Source organism: Solanum stenotomum, chromosome 4 (genome assembly GCF_019186545.1).
Source record: "Solanum stenotomum isolate F172 chromosome 4, ASM1918654v1, whole genome shotgun sequence".
In the NCBI taxonomy this organism is placed as follows: Eukaryota; Viridiplantae; Streptophyta; class Magnoliopsida; order Solanales; family Solanaceae; genus Solanum; species Solanum stenotomum.
Genome location: NC_064285.1, coordinates 3,726,236 through 3,741,203, shown reverse-complemented (window position 1 = coordinate 3,741,203; position 14,968 = coordinate 3,726,236).

The following is a 14,968-nucleotide window of genomic DNA, read 5'->3' as shown; positions in this document are numbered from 1 at the left end:
TTATTTGTTCTAATTTGAATAAAGTTATCTGGTAATAGATATTTAGTGAGTAAAATATGTGATTTCTTCTTATCTATTCTAATTTGAATTAAGTTATCTGGTGATAAATATTCAGTAACGTTAATTGAAGTGTTATAAAAAATAAGTAATAATTATCCAAATGGAGTGTATCATATATAATTTAAAATATAATAACATTTTTATTCCTCACTTATTGGTACATTCTCCCGATTTTCTAGTCTCAATTAATTATTTCGGTTCTTATATTAAAAGAAATATGTTGTATTTGATTAATTTTAAATTATATTACCCTCAAATATAAATTAATTAAACAAGTTTAACAAAACACGTGTGATAGTTAAATGATGAAACAACTACTCCCTCTGTCTCAATTTATATTACTTACTTTCTTTTTAGTCAGTCCCAAAAAGAAGTAACAATTTAACTTTAAAATATTCATTTTATCCTTAATGAAATGATTTAGTACAACACAATTTTCTATCATTCATTTTTAGACCAAAAGTTTTAAAAATCTTTCTTACTTAAACTCAGTGTTGAGTTAAACAACCTCACATAAAATAAGATAGATGAAGTAATAATTTTGATAAACATTAAATATAGTGGTCAAATATTCTAAGAACTAAAATCAAAATTGAAACTAGAAGTTTGTTATGATAATTAATACTAGTAGTGGTTACTATTACATAAAACCAACTAAGTATCCACCCAAAATGGAGCTCCAATCAAATTCTCTGAATTTTTTTAATCACTAAAAATCATATCTTTCTTCTCTAAGGTAAATTCAAGAACAGATCAAATTCAACTAAGTGTCATAATTATCAAGATTTTCAATTCTATGATTAATTTTGTCATCAAGAATCAATACAATGGGTTGAAGATAGAATTACAAACAAAAGGCCACAACAACATTTTTATGTGTTAGATTTGAACAATTCTTTGTGTAATACATATTTGGATTAATAATAGAATAAGAATGATCATGTATTGTTGAAAATATATATATAATTTTTTTTGAAATTGAAGAAAATGTGGCCACCACCACCAAATATGAGTGGAGAAAGAATGCCACTACCAAATAAACTAATAGCAGTGTCAATAGATAAAGATAGAGGAAGCCAAATTGCTTTAAAATGGACTGTTGATCATCTATTAGCCAGAGGACAAACTGTTCTTTTGATTCATGTCAAATTAAAGCAATCTGCTAATGCATCTGGTCAATCCACATCTTCAAGTAATTCTTCTAATCTTTCTCTTTTAAATATTTGTTTGTTTGTGCATGTTATGTTTTTTTTTAATAACAGTGTATGTACGACCAGCTTGCTTGGACCTCGACTATCCCATGGAATACCTGCTACCTCCTACCAACACAGGTATCGGGTGACTCTGGGATTTGTTTGTGCATGTTGAATGTTGTAGAATGACCACTTTTTTACAAATCAATATAAGTAGAAATGTTTATGTTTAGGAGGAGTGTTTTATTGAATACATGTTACCTTTCATCAACACGGGGTATTGTTTGTGCCTGTTGATAATGTAGAATGGCCACGAGTATCAAATCAAAATGAAGATATTAAGGACTGTTTCATTGAATACATGTTACCTCTCACCAACACAGATACCAGATAGTTATGATATTTGTTTGTGCATGTTGATGTTGTAAATGGCCACTTGTACAACTCAAAATGAAGATATTAAGGACTATTTCATTGAATATATGTTGCTTCCCATCAACACGGGTACTAGATATATAGTTATGGGATTTGTTTGTGCATGTTGATGTCGTAGAATGACCACTTTTACAAATTAAAGTAGAATGTGTATGTTAGTAGGCGGAGTATTTCATTGAATGCATGTTACCTATCATCAGCACGGGTACCAGATAGTTATGGTATTTGTTTGTGCATGTTGATATGGTAGAATGGCCACTAGTACAAATCAAAATAAAGATATTGAGTAAATTGTGTCCATTTGGGATCCCATGATAGGAATCAACTTCAAGTTGTGCTTGAAATGTTGTTGATGGTGGATGAGTTTTTGATGTAGTAGCTGAAAGGTGCAAAACTTTAAGCGCGATGAACGATTTACATTTTTATCAAATCTATGCTAGTTATTATAAGCAAGCAAATTTGCAACGTCAAAACTAGCAAAACATGATTGCATAGCGGATAACTCTGTCTACTTAATGAGTTTGAACCCTGTTCTCTCTGGTTTTCATCCCACTTCATCGATCAGTAAGCCACATCCATTGATACTTTGTATGTCAAAGTCTTATTGGACTTAGTATCAAACTTTTTGTCTGATTTGGTTGTGTTAGAGTTAGGAGTTCATTGCAAAGGTGAGTTATAGTTGATCGCATATCAGATAACTCTGTCCACCAAAACTTAGACAAATGGAAAGAAATCACCTAATGTTTTTTGCTACTTCATTATGTTGTTCTAATTAGTGTGAAATCACATTGTTGCAGAAATAACTCTGTACATTTTACATTTCAGAATCAAACCAGAATTCTGATGAAGGTGGATCGGGAAATATTGAATTGGATCAGCAGACAAAGGAACTGTTTCTCCCTCTTCGAGTATTTTGTACAAGAAAAGATGTTAGTAACTCAAATCTTTAGATGAATTCACCTATAAATATGTGAAAAGAGTAACAAACATTTCAGAAAATTTGTCAAGTCATACTAATTATGTCCTTTCAGCTTTCGCGTTTCTAACTTTGGTTCTTCTAATCCTTAAAAACACAGATACAATGTTATGATATTGTGCTAGACGACACGGATGTAGCCAGAGCAGTCATTGAATATGCGACTCAAACAGGAGTAGAGGTATTGATTGTTGGTGCTTCAACGAGAGGCGGTCTTCTCAGGTATGACTCTGTATGCTGCAGATTTTCCTTACATTGCTTCATATAGAACTTTAAAAATGACTTTTTTATGAGACGTCATACTCTATCATGAATATATATATGTCTGTTCAATTTAAGACCCTCGAATATTACAATCTTCATAGGAATATGTCGATATGTATGCTACAAACTTGGCTTAGAATGTCTGCATTGCAGATTTAAAGCCAAAGACATACCAGGAGGCATTTTAAAAGGGGCTCCTGATTTCTGTACTGTACATGTCATCTCCAAATCTGGAAAGATCTCATCTACACGTGCTGCTTCTCGCTCCGCGCCTTTTTTCCATCCACTACGTCACCAGTTGATGCAGCCAGTGAGCACCAAATTTGCTCCATTTGATACTTCAACACCCTCTTCTACTAATTCAAGAAGTGAGCCAAATACTAAAAAAAGCAAAGTCCTTCCACAAGTTTTTGCTGCATCCTGTGGTTCATTCTTTAACTGCTTTGTGTAGGTTCATTTCCAGGAGGTCTGAAGCCTGTTTGTGATCCTCCGCCTTCTACACTTCAAAGTGATACAATGAGTTTCAAGTAAGTGATTATTAGAAAATCTGGCGTTAGGACATCACTCAGTAGCTTAGTCGTATTAGGATCAGTAGTTTAGTTATTAGGATCAGTAGTTTAGTCGTATTAGGATTGCATTACTAATTCAGCAGTTATTATTTATTTAAGATTACTTTAGTTCAGTTCGTTTAGGAGTCTTATTATTTTCCCTGTAACTCTATTTAATACCTTGCTGCCTTCATTAATAAACATACTCTTTTCAGCACACATTTAGTCTTTATATGGTATCAGGGCTCTTCACGCTCTAACGAGTACGATCAATTTTTTTTTCTCCTCCTCATGCAGATCAGCAACAATGACCAATCACAATGGTAACAACAATGGCAACAATCCTAGAGTTGTCAATGCTGATAACACGACGGGTATTAATATTATCATTCAATTCAATCCTGCATCCCAATTACCCATCAAACTAAGCGGTGGTCACAACTTCGCCACCTGGAAAGCCCAATTTTCCATGCTTATGTATGGCTACAACCTCTTTGGCCATCTCGATGGAACCACTCCATCCCCCAGTCGCACTATTACTCTCGGCGCAAATATATCTCCTAATCCTGCCTTCCTAACTTGGTTCTGTCAGGACCAACTCATCCAGAATGCCCTCATGGCTTCTGTCGAACCCACTATTGCCTCTACTGTTGCTGCCGCTGACTCGGCTAAATCAGCTTGGGATGCTTTGCATACCACTTATGCGAACAAATCTCAAACCCGAGTCTTCAGTTTGCGCGATCAGCTTGCCCGTGTCACTAAGGACTCTCGCTCTATTACTGAATATCTTCACACTATTTGGTCCTTCTCAGATGAGTTAGCCACTGCTGGTGCTCCTGTTTCCAATCCTGAACTCATCGTCAAAATACTCAGTGGTCTAGGTCCTGAATTTCGTGAGATCTTTGCTGCCATTCGTGCACGCGATACGGCTATCTCCTATGAGGAACTGTTTGAAAAGCTACTGGACTTTGAACTCTTCCTTCGCCACGAGGATGCTAAGAAACTACCTAGTACCATCACTGCTGCAGTTGCTACTCCCACAAAATTCAACTCCAATAATCGCAACAATCGTAGACAAACCAACAACTCTCCACAATGGCGCCAAAATTCGCGTCCAAGCACTCCACCACAATGGCAGTCCAATTCCAATCCGAACGGTGTTACTCGATGTCAACTATGTGATAGAATTGGCCACACTGCCAATGTTTGCCGCTCGAAGTCTCATAATCACTTTGAAGCGAAAGCCAACTATGCCACTGGGTTTACGGCGGACACCAACCCTTGGATAGTTGACTCAGGAGCCACCCATCATATCACAACAGAGCCGCACAACCTACAACCATACCACGGTAACGAGGATGTCTCTATGGGTGATGGTAACAAAATTCCTATCTCTCACACTGGTTCTACTAAATTAAATGCATCAAATAATGTCTTTAAGCTAACCCACACTCTGTGTGCCCCTTCCATTAAACGCAAGCTTCTTTCGGTTTCTAAATTCTGTCAAGACAATCTTAAGTCTATTGAATTTTTCCCTTTTAACTTTATTGTGAAGGATCTGCAAACGTGGAAGCCACTGGTGCACGGTCGGACCAACAATGGACTGTATGAGTGGCCTGTCTCACATCCCTAAGCTCACATTATCTCCACATCTAGTCCTCTCACTACTTGGCACCAACGTCTTGGACATCCTCACTCTAGAGTTCTTATGTTTATTTTAAATAAATTCTTGCTACCATTTCATGAGCGAGACAAAAACTTTCATTGTAATTCTTGTTTATCTAATAAAGTTCATCGGCATCCTTTTACCCAATTATCACTGTCTAGCTCTAAACCACTTCAAACTATTTTTAGTGATTTATGGGGGCATCGCCAGTCTTATCTCTTGACAAAAAGTTGTATTATTATATTTTTGTTGATCAATATACGAAGTACACTTGGCTCTACACACTAACAAAGAAAAGTGAAGTTAAAGAGATCTTTCAAAAATTTCATCCTATGATGGAAAAACATTTTGACACTAAAATTTTATCATTGTATACTGATGGCGGAGGTGAGTATAAAAGTCTTGACTCCTATCTTTCACTTCACGGTATTCAACACCTCTTCACCCCACCCTATACACCCCGACGAGTTGCACTTGCAGAGTGACGACATCGTCATATCGTCGAAACTGCAAGAACACTCTTACATGAGGCATCCCTCCCACCCCAATTCTGGTCTTTTGCATGCCATCACACTGTCTACCTCATCAATCGTCTTCCAACCTCTCACCTAGATAATCAATCCCCATTCCAAAGATTACTTCGAAAATCACCTGATTATAACTCCCTCCGGATTTTTGGTTGTTTATGCTATCCATGGCTTAAACCATACTCCAAAAATAAACTTGAATCAAAATCTACCCCATGTGTCTATCTTGGTTTCTCATTATCCCATCACTGTCACCAGTGTTTTGACCCAATTTCTGCAAAGGTGTATTTATCCCGAGATGTGCGATTTGTTGAGGATGTATTTCCATTTAAGACATTGTTCGCCAATACTACCATTACATCAACTCACCTAGAATGGGCAAAAACAACAATGCCAAGTTCGTCGAACCCCACACCCACACTTCCCATAGTTACTGATCTGCCAACTCCATTAGAAATAGCAGCAAGCACAATTCCAGCTTTCCCATCACCGTCTGCTTCATCTCCAGCCCAGTCCGGCGACAACTCAAACTCACAGTCCTTATCCGACAATGCATCAGCAGCGGACGCAACAGATTCACCTCTTACAACTCCTCCCTCTCCAGGTAAATTTTTATCTTCCTCATCTTCAATAATTCCCAATTCCCAGAACCCCTCTCCTATAGCTACTGCCCAGCGTTTAGAACTACCACACCTCCCTACAAACTCACAAACACAGATCCCAACCAACGCACAAAGCAGCTTGTCTCCTCTCCGTGTCTATCAACGTAGAAACACCATCCCACCAACACCCATGGCTCCTCAACCAGCCTGTCCTATCCTCGAGTTGGAACTCGCTCCTTCACCGCCTCAATGTCCGTCTCCTCCTACCATGCTGTCACTCGATCCCAAAACAATATCACCAAACCCAAACAGATTTTTGATTACCTAGCCAAATTGAACCCCACTGTCACACCCACTACTGTCAAACAAGCACAAAAACACCCCGAGTGGCGTTATGCAATGAAACATGAATTTGATGCTTTAATTAAAAATCAGACTTGGGAACTTGTTCCTCCTGACCCGACCAAAAACATTGTATCCTGCAAGTGGCTTTTCAGGATCAAGAGAAATGCTGATGGGTCCATCGACAAATACAAAGCGCGCCTGGTTGCAAAAGGCTTTACTCAAAGGCCGGGCATTGATTTTCATGCCACATTCAGCCCAGTCGTCAAGCCCACCACAATTCGCATCGTCCTCTCTGTGGCACTTCGTCACAACTGGCATCTTCGCCAGTTGGATGTCAATAATGCCTTCCTCCAAGGCAACCTGGACGAGGAAGTGTACATGGCTCAACCTCCGGGGTTTACTAGTGATGACAAACCAATGCATATATGTCGGCTGCGAAAGGCGATCTATGGCTTGAAACAGGCTCCTCGGGCGTGGTACAATGCCCTCACGGGTTATCTTTCATCCATAGGCTTTGTTAAGACAAAATCTGATGCCTCACTACTAGTCAGACATGGTGTAGGTGATACATTGTTCGTCCTCGTCTATGTCGATGATATTATTATCACTGGGAGCAATACTTTAAGTGTCAATCAAGTTGTCACTTCCCTTGCTTCTAAGTTCTCTATTAAAGATTTAGGTAATCTTCACTATTTTCTTGGTGTTAAAGTGATACACAACTCTAACGGTTTAATTCTCACCCAAGCAAATTATGTGAATGAAATTTTAAATGATGAGCTAATGACCGACTGCAAGAGTGTTAACACGCCAATGAGTGCATCTGAGTTACTCACCTTATCTGATTGAACTCACTTGACTGATGCTACACGTTATCGCCGAGTCTTGGGTAGGCTTCAATATCTATCCTTCACTAGACCTGACATAGCCTATGCAGTCAACAAGCTTTCTCAATTCATGCAAGCACCATCAGACCTTCACTGGAAGGCTGTAAAACGTGTTCTTCGATACCTACATGGTACCATTCAACTCGGCCTACGCGTTACTCCTATTGATGAATTCAATCTACATGTGTACTCTGATGCAGATTGGGGTGGGGACATTGTTGACAGAGTTTCTACATCTGGTTACATCTTATTTCTTGGTCACAATCCGATTAGTTGGTCCTCAAAGAAGCAAAATACTGTCTCACGCTCCTCCACTGAGTCTGAATACAGGGCTGTAGCTAATGCACTTTCTGAAACCTTATGGGTCACCAATCTCCTAAATGAGCTGCACTTTCCAGTACAGAAGCTACCCACAATTTATTGTGACAATCTTGGAGCCACATTCTTGAGCAAGAATCCTGTTCTCCATAGCTGTGTGAAGCATGCTGCCGTGGACTTTCACTTTGTTCGCCACTATGCTGACATCAAAAGGGTTCGTGTTGTTCATATCCATGGCGCTGATCAAATTGCTGACACTCTCACCAAGGCACTTCCTAAATCTGCTTTTGAGTCTAATTTGTTCAAGTTAGGCTTGGTGACTCATCGCCTAACTTGAGGGGGCGTATTAGAACATCTGGCGTTAGGACATCACTCAGTAGCTTAGTCGTATTAGGATCAGTAGTTTAGTTATTAGGATCAGTAGTTTAGTCGTATTAGGATTGCATTACTAATTCAGCAGTTATTATTTATTTAGATTACTTTAGTTCAGTTCGTTTAGGAGTCTTATTATTTTCCCTGTAACTCTATTTAATACCTTGCTGCCTTCATTAATAAATATACTCTTTTCAGCACACATTCAGTTTTTATACATATCAGTATCATCCTGAATGCCGTAGTTAATATTGGTTAGTTCAGAGTAATAAAAAGATCTAAACTTCATATAGAAAAATCAGAATATTAAAATATTTGCCTTACATTGCTCAAATTGGTTTCCAGTTCAAGCTACTGAATACCCTTTTGCACAAATTGAATAAGAGCACCAGGAGGAACTAGATGTCCATCCATTGTGCTCCTATTGAGCCCTGCCTCGTATCCAAAAGTAAATGCTGAATGTGTGAATCCTGAAAGAATATATCAGCAAAACCAGTAGACCGATTAGATATATACTACCCAAAAGCAAATGCTGAATCGGTACTAGTCCATCACGATCAAATTTACTTCCTCATGGGAAAGAGTTAAAAAGTTAAGTTTATTTAATCCTATCTAAAAATGGAGAGACAGATAGATATTTAAATTTGGTAATAACAACAACATTCAATTAACTGAATTCAAAATTTATTATTCTAGTGGATATATAGATCAAACCTAGCAAACAACAACATGTTTTCGATACAGAAAAAATGTTTACTTTGCAGAATTTAACATCATCTAACAACAACAACATATCCAGGGGTGTGGGGGGGAGGTTGGTGTGTACGAAAACCTTAATCCCTGCCTTATGCAGATAGAGGATCCAATTTTCAAACTCGAATTCATGGGGATTTCAGAATAGAAACAGAACATCAATTAAACTTGGATAAATATGACAGATTCTGAAGATGAGAATTAAATTACCTGATTCACTGAGATAGCGAAAAACAATGTAATTGAGGAACTCGGAGGTTAAAGAGGCCATTGCTGTGAATTGTTGGCGGCTTAAACTTAAACAGACAAATGGATTACTACTACATCCTTTCATATATATAGAGGCAAAAAATATGGTAAGTGTGAATTTTGGGATGTATGAAACGTTATGTTGGTTCCAAAAAAGGCATTTTGAATGAATTGTTGAATGACTAAACTACCCTTCAGGCTCCAATAAATATATTTCCTTTTTAAAAAAATAACACCCTGGTTTAAATAGAAATTACATTGCCAAGAGTTGAATTGTTAAATTTATTTAATCATATTCTTTGGAGGGTTTGATTTTGATTGTTCTTTCCTTCGAGCTAAGATAGAATTTTTATTAAAACCTATGGGGTCGTTTGGCGTGAGGGATAGAAATAAATAGTGATGGGATAAACTTTTGGCATAATACATATATTGGACCTTAAACTTGGCTTCAAATTTTAACTTTGACCTCCAACTTTCATAGTGCACAAACAAGCACTTTAACTATCCAACCTTTTAATAAATAAACACGCGATTTTTGGAGCCAAGAGCGTGAAATGCAAACGCTGCCACGTGGATTAGTGAGCCACTCAATGGCTGCCAACTAATTAAACACTTTACACGTGCATTTTTGAACTAAAAAAAAAAATTAATTAAGGGTAGAGTTGTCATTTCAGCATTTTTTTTACTGTTGTAGGCCTCAAAAATCACTCCTAACTCGCGCAAAAAACGTGCACATCACGCGTTTTGCCAGGTAAGACACGCGTGTTTATTTATTAAAAGGTTGGATAGTTAAAGTGTCTGTTTGTGCACTATGAAAGTTGGAGGTCAAAGTTAAAATTTGAAGCCAAGTTTAAGGTCAAATATATGTATTATCCCTAAACTTTTTGTATCTTGTTTGGTTGCCATGTTTGGGATAACTTATCTCACCATTTATATCATAGTGATGGGATAAGTTATCCCATATACATGGTGAGATTAGTTATCCAGGATAGCTAACCCAGGATAACTTATCCTGGGTTAACTTGTTCCCAACCAAACGAAAATGTAAACATCAAGGGCGGATGCATTTTTACCTAAGCTACATACTAGATCTCCCTAGGGTTGCATATCGATTGATTCAGTTCACTTTTAAAGTTTATCAATTCGACTTAGTTATCGATTTATAGATATGCTAAATAGTTCTAGGATCATTAAAATCTCAATTTATCAGTGATCATTATCTGTTCGTATCGGTTAAACCGTTAAGATTTTATACACAAAAAAAACGAAAATCACTTATAAGAAATAAGGTGGCAAATCAATTGAACCATGTGCATTAGTTGACAGACTGCTTCTTCCTCAAATGCCAACACATAATAATCGAGAGTTTGAGATAGTCAAAATAAAAATATGAAATCAAACTATAAGTCAAGGAATTTATACGCAGAATGATATAAGTATAATTTATTAATTTTCTATCGAATTTTCAGTTAATCTCAATAAGTGCCTATCAAAGTAAATCTCTTATATTCATTGGTTTGATGTGAAAACATAAGTTTTTTACCCATAAAAATAATTATTTGTCAAACATTTATTTGTTGTTAAAATGGTTAGTTTGAATGTTATTTTGTTGTTTCCCCCTAAAATAGCTAGTCAAATTTTAATATTACTCCCCTCCAATCCAATCCATCAAACACTATTTAAAGAAAAAAAACTAATAATTTATGAGATTATAGCAATGGGATACACTTCATTTGTATAATTAATAAGTACTCCCTCCGTTTGAAAAAGAGTGGCCTCGTTTGACTTGGCACAAAATTTTAGAAAATAAAGAAGACTTTTAAATCTTGTGGTCCTAAATTAAAGTTATGTCAAATGTACTCAAATTTCCCTTTAATTTTGTGGCCTTAAACATGCAACATGGAAAACTAAAATTAAAATGTTACCAAAAAAGGGAAGAGGTCATTCTTTTTGAAATAGACTAAAAAGGAAAGAAGGTCATTCTTTTTGAAACGGAGGGAGTATCTCTATTAATCCGGTCACCCCTATCCCCTGTATCCCCACCCCCACTATATATACTCCGCTCTCCTCACAAGTCTTTACCAAGTAAGTGCTAGGCCCTACCTCCTCCTACCAAGTTGTACATATATACTTTGTACTTTATATCGCCAGTATCCTTCATTCCTTCTATCTCATATACTTGACTAATTTTATTCAGTGGAAATTGAAGAAAAAGGGAAAGAACAGGCCTTGATATTGGAATCTTCAAGATGACAAGTTATTGCAGAAGCTAGTAGGGGAACATGGAACAAAGTACTGGTTAGTTATTGGTCAATTGATTCCAAATTGATATGGAAAATCATGTAGGCTCTGGTGGTGTGATCAACTTCTCCTTAAGTGGATCATCAACCTTTTACTCCTAAAGAAGATGATACTATTATCAAAGCTCATGACAAATTGGGTAGTCAAGGATAAACCTAACTACTAAACAAAAGTTGAGGGGTATTTTTGACCATTTTCCCTTTATTTCTTCACTTTCATTAGATCAGAAGAGTATATCTGGGTCATTTGTGTTACAATAAAGGTATATGTGAGCTACTTTTGTAAAAAGGGGTATATCAACTCTAAATCGCGAAGTTGAAGGATATACCATAACCTTTTCTCTTTATTTGATTTTAATTTACTTAGTAAGCTAAAATTCTTTTAAAGTGTTCCAATTTGTTATAGTAAACATGATAGTTTGAAATAATAATAAATGTTATATATTAGGAGTTTGGATGAAAAAATAGTTCGTAATTATACGCAATTTAATTCTTAACTATTAAAATTTGCGGTTCAAATTAAAAAAATAAATTACATTGAAACCCCCGCTACTCTCACCACACTACATCGGCTTTTTAAAAGACTACTTCAACCCGCCCCTCACCACACCCGCTTTGCCTCATTGCCATCTCTAATATCAGGGACGAATCTAATATATCATTTAGGTAAAATTATATTGTTATTTAATGTTTACGCCTAATGAACACGTCACACGTGTCTTTATTTACAATTTTTCCATCAATTATAGTTAATTAATTCATATTATCACATTAATTTATAACTTAACTATAGTTAACTATTATGATTTTTTTATGTAAATATCAAATATACAGACCATTTTTCACGTTTAATGTATTTATTTATCTGAATTAATAAGTTTCATTTGATATATTCACTAAGATATTAGTATTAATAATGAATTTTGAATCCAATAAATTAAATATGTCGTGATAGATTCTCAAATCAAATTCTGATTCTGTCTCTTCATTTTTAGATAGGATTAAATAGGGATGTCAAGTGAGCGGGTTGAGTTGACATTGGAGATATTTAAAAGAGAACTTTCATAAATAGCAAATATTAGGCCTTCTATAGCTATAGTTTGCTTAATGTGTTGAAACAGAAATCGGGTTGGGTCATGACCTGCCTAAGTTTACTTTGGGCTCAAATAAGTTGGGCTCAAATAGGCTAAAAATCGGGTTGGGTTATGACCCACCCAAGTTTACTTTGGGTTCAAATGGACTAAAAATCGGGTTGGGTTATGACTCGTCCAATTTGACCCGCTTAATCTCAATAATTTTAACATATTATTAATTAATTTTTATAACCACATTTTGAATTTCAACTCAAGAAAATAAATAAATAAAGAGTTTTTAAACGGGTTGAAATTGGAGATTGAATTGGGCTCAATTGAAGTTTTAAAAAAAAAATGGGTTAAGACTTGAATGAGTTGATATTGAACTCAATTCAAATTATCTTGAGCTCAACCCATAAATTTTGAACGGATTAGGCGGGTTACGTATATTTGGACTCATTTTGACACCCCTAGGAGAAATTTCGTAAATAGCCATTACAATAAACTTAATTATACCCCATAACTATAATTTGCTAATTACGATTCGTAGCTATAAATTAGAGGGAGGAGAGAGGCGAGGAGAGAGGGCAGAGAGTGGAGAGAGACGAATTGTATTTGTATATCTAATATATAATTGTATATATGTAACCGGTATATATACATATGTATCAATGTTTGTATTTGTATATCTGGATAATTGTATATATATAATTAATATGTATATGTATCAATGAATACAATAGTATTAACGAAATACAAGTTTTATTAATGAATAAATTGTATAAAATCCTATCAATTTGTATTTGTATATGAATAATTTATTGTCATCATTTGTATCAACAAATACATATGTATTAGTATCATTAAAGAGATCTGTATAGTTGACACTATGAGTGTAAAAAATGAGCCCAACTATAGGTAATCTGCTCAACCCGCCCAGAATTTTAAGGGTTGGGCTCAAGATAGTTTGAATTGGTTCAATCTCAACTCATTCAAGTGTTAACCCATTTTAAGAGAATCCACGATTGAGGCCAATTGATCTCCAATTTCAACCCATTCTAAGACTCTTTATTTACATTGATGTCATAAATATTCCTATATTGAAGGTATGAATTACTATCTATGTTATATCTTTTAGGATTTATCTATCCATTTGTAACTTCTTTTTTAAAAAAATTCTTGAGTTGAAATTCAAATTGTGGTTATAAAACTTAAATAACAATAGATTAAAACTACTGAGATTAAGCGGGTCAAGACCCAACCCATTTTTAAGCCCATTTGAGCCCAACCCATTTGAGCCCAAAGTAAGCTTGGCGGGTCAAAACCCAACCTAATTTCTATTTCAACCCATTTTAATATCTCAAATTTCAACCCAACCCGCCTATTTGACACCCCTAGTTTACACTTATAATTTGTATTTGTATAATTGATTAATGTTATCATTTGTGTTTGGTATATAAATGACTATTGTCATCTGTAATTATATAATTTGTGTTTGTATAAGCGAGAGAGACTAGACAGAAAGAAGCGAGAGAGAGACTAAACATGTATTTGTACAATTGATTGTTATGATTTGTGTGTGTATAAATAATTTCTAACATTTGTATTTGTATAATTTGTGTTTGTATAAACGAGAGAAACTGGACAGAAAGAAGCGAGAGAGATTGGGCAGGGAGAGGAGAGAGGCGAGGGAGAGATGACTGAAAAAAGGAAAGAGGAGTGAGACGAGCGAGATTCCGGAGAGAGGAGATGTAAATACAGTTAAAGGTTAGTCGTGAATGATAATTAATACAAACTAGAGCTATGTTAAGTAATTAACTAGTATATGTTTGTTTATCCGCGTAATTTCCCCTTAAATAAATGTAAAGCATCATATATTCTGTTTTATAACCATGTGTTTGGGTAGTTTAGTCATTCAACAATCGACACTTGATTTGAATTGCCTTTTGAAACTAAAACAAATCCAATTCTAACGCCTCATATATAAATAGCGTCTCTCTCAAATTTCCCTCTTTCCATTTCCCCCTTTTACTTAACTCTGCCAGCGAATCACAAACAATGGTATTGATTACCTCGAACTGAATTACAATGTTTACCGTTACTTCGATGAATCAGGTACTTCAATTTTCTGTTTATGAGCTTGTTCCTCATATATTCAATTTTGTTTTGAAATTTGAATCACTAGTTAGATGAGTACTTTATAATTGATTTGATATGTTTTACTTGAGGCAAAAGTGTGTTTCGAAATAGCTTTTCTATTAGAGGTAAGGCTTGTGTACGCACTGGGTATGTTGTTGTTGTTGTTAGTCGAGTTAAATTCTGCAAAGTAAACATTTTCATGTAACAACCTCTAAGGAGACAGGAAATTAAGACTAGTGGATGAATCGTGGCCGTTAGACTAGA